The sequence below is a fragment of the Solanum tuberosum genome, unplaced genomic scaffold (genome assembly GCF_000226075.1).
Source record: "Solanum tuberosum cultivar DM 1-3 516 R44 unplaced genomic scaffold, SolTub_3.0 scf00058, whole genome shotgun sequence".
Lineage (NCBI taxonomy): Eukaryota > Viridiplantae > Streptophyta > Magnoliopsida > Solanales > Solanaceae > Solanum > Solanum tuberosum.
The window spans coordinates 1,990,764-1,993,711 of NW_006238982.1; positions in this window are offsets into that span (position 1 = coordinate 1,990,764).

Sequence of the window (2,948 nt, forward strand, 5' to 3'; positions counted from 1 at the left end):
TCCGCTTGGGGCCAGCAATGATTCTCGAGTGCCAGCCACATCCAGGGTGTTGGCTCAGGGCGTGACAAACTTGGTATCAGAGCACAGAGTTCAAGAGTCCTAGGGAGTCTATAAAGTCGTGTCAGTAGAGTCCTAGTTATCGATGTGAAGTGCGCCACATCTATAATTAAGAGGCTGCAACATTTATGAACTATCTCACTTCTTTCACATTTATTTCGTGCAATTGAGTTAATCTCTATAAAGTTTCTTCCAATTCGTGCTTGCGCGTGTCTTTCAGATCATGCCTCCATGAAGAGCTGTCAAAGGTCGTCCGGCTAGAAGGAATGTTGAACCACAGGAACAAGGATACCTAATGCACCAGAAGTGCAACCCCAAGGAGAGTTCACCAATGCTGAGTTTCGTGAGGCCATTCAGATGTTGAGCCAAGTTGTGACCAACCAGGTTGGGCAACAAAGAGGGGCTCGACAAGAAAAGGTTGACACTTCGAGGATTCGTGAGTTCTTGAGGATGAACCCTCCAAGTTTCACTGGTTCAAGCACTACTGAGGACCCAAAAAACTTTATTGAGGAGCTACAAAAGGTATTTAATGTTATGCACGTTGCCGATACTAATCGAGTTGAACTAGCTACATATTAGTTGAAGAATGTTGCTAGGACTTGGTTTGACCAGTGAAAGAAGGGTAGAGCTGAGGGAGCACCACCTGCGAGTTGGGCATGTTTTGAGGAGGCCTTCTTGGGGATTTTCTTTCCCCTAGAATTGAAAAAGGCTAAGATACGAGAGTTCTTTACCCTTAAGTAAGAGTCCCTAAGTGTTCATGAGTATGGGTTGAAGTTCACCCAACTATCTTGTTATGCTCCGGAGATGGTTGCGGATATGAAAAGTAGAATGAGTATGTTTGTTGCTGGGTTGTCCCATCTATCAAGCAAAGAGGGCAGGGCAGCGATGCTAATTAGGGACATGGATATATAGAGGTTAATGGTATATGTGCAGTAGGTTGAGGAAGAGAAGCTGAGGGATAGAGAAGAGTTTAGAAAGAAAAAAGCTAAGACAGGGAATGAGTCCGGGCAGAAAAAAGGTAATGTGAACCATTTGTCCTTTCGTCCTTTTAGAAAAAGCAAAAGGGGCCTGCTCCATCATCTACTAGTGCACCTGCACCCAGGAACAAAGGTGAGTACAATAGCCAGAATTCCTAGCACTTTAGAGCTAGACCTGCACAGTCTCAGGGTAGTGTGGCACAAGGAGGTAACTGGGCTCCTGTATGTGCTAAATGTTGTAGAACCCACCCGGGTAAGTGTCGTGATGGCTCCACAGGTTGCTTCAAGTGTAGGCAAGAGGGTCACTTCATGAAGGAGTGCTTTAAGAACATGCAAGGTAGTGTAAATTAGGGCAATAGAGCCTAATCTTCATCAGTTGCTCCACCATACAAGTCTGCACCTAGAGGAGCTACTTTTGATACTGGCGGAGGAGCAAACCATCTTTATGCGATCAGTAGTCACCAAGAGCCAGAGAACTCTCCAGATATTGTCACTGGTATGATCAAAGTCTTTACTCTTAATGTTTATGCCTTGCTAAACCCATGAGCGAGTTTATCTTTTGTGACTCCTTATGTTGCAAATAAGTTTGATGTTCTTTCGGAGAAACTCTGTGAACCCTTTTGTGTTTCTACACTTGTTGGAGAATCTATTCTAGTTGAGCGAGTTATATCGTGATTGTGTCATTTCCATCAATCACAAGGATACTATGGCTGATTTAGTTGAATTAGACATGGTAGATTTTGATGTCATTCTTGGTATGGACTGGCTTCATGCCTGTTATGCCTCAGTTGATTGTAGAACTCGAGTTGTCAAGTTTCAGTTTCCAACTGAGCCAGTCTTAGAGTAGAAAAGTAGTTCAGCAGTGCCTATGGGTTGTTTTATTTCATACCTTAAGGCAATAAAGTTAGTTTCCAAGGGGTGTGTCTATCACTTAGTCAGAGTTAATGACTCTAGTGTTGAGATACCTCATATTCAGTCAGTTCTAGTAGTAAAAGAGTTTCTAGAAGTCTTTATAGATGATCTTCTCGGAGTCCCTCCTAAGAGAGAAATAGACTTTGGTATAAATGTTCTTCCAGATACTCGTCCTATGTCTGTTCCGTCATATAGAATAGCACCAGCGGAGTTGGAATAGCTTAAAGAGCAGTTGAAAGATCTCCTAGATAAAGGTTTCATTCGACCAAGTGTCTCACCTTGGGGCGCTCTAGTCTTGTTTGTGAGGAAGAAGGGTGGTTCCCTTAGGAGTGTATAGATTACCGTTAGTTGAACAAGGTTACCATCAAGAATAAGTATCCTCTTTCGGGAATTGATGATCTTTTCGATCAAACTTTAGGGTGCCACCTGTTTCTCTAATATAGATCTTAGATCTGGCTACCATCAGTTAAAAGTAAGGGAATGTGATCTTCCAAAGATAGCTTTCAGAACCCGTTATGGTCATTATGAGTTCTTAATTATATCTTTTGGTTTGACCAATGCGCCTGCAGCATTCATGGACCTTATGAATAGAGATTTCAAACGTTATCGTTTTCATTGATGACATACTAATCTATTCAAGGAATGAATAAGATCATGCTAGTCACCTCAGAATAGTTCTTCAGACTTTTAAAGATAAGGAGTTATATGCTAAGTTCTCTAAATGTGATTTTTGGCTTGAGTTTGTGACATTCTTAGGTCACATTGTGTTTGGACAGGGAATTAAAGTTGTTACTCAGAAAATTGAGGCAGTACATAATTGTCCTAGACCTACATCTCCAACTGATATTAGGAGTTTCTTGGGTTTGGCTGGCTATTATAGAAGATTCGTAGAGGGGTTCTCATCCATTTGATCTCCTTTGACCAAGTAGACTCAGAAAACACTGAAATTTCAATGGTCTGAAGCTTGTGAGAAAAGCTTTCAGGAATTGAAAAAGAGGTTGA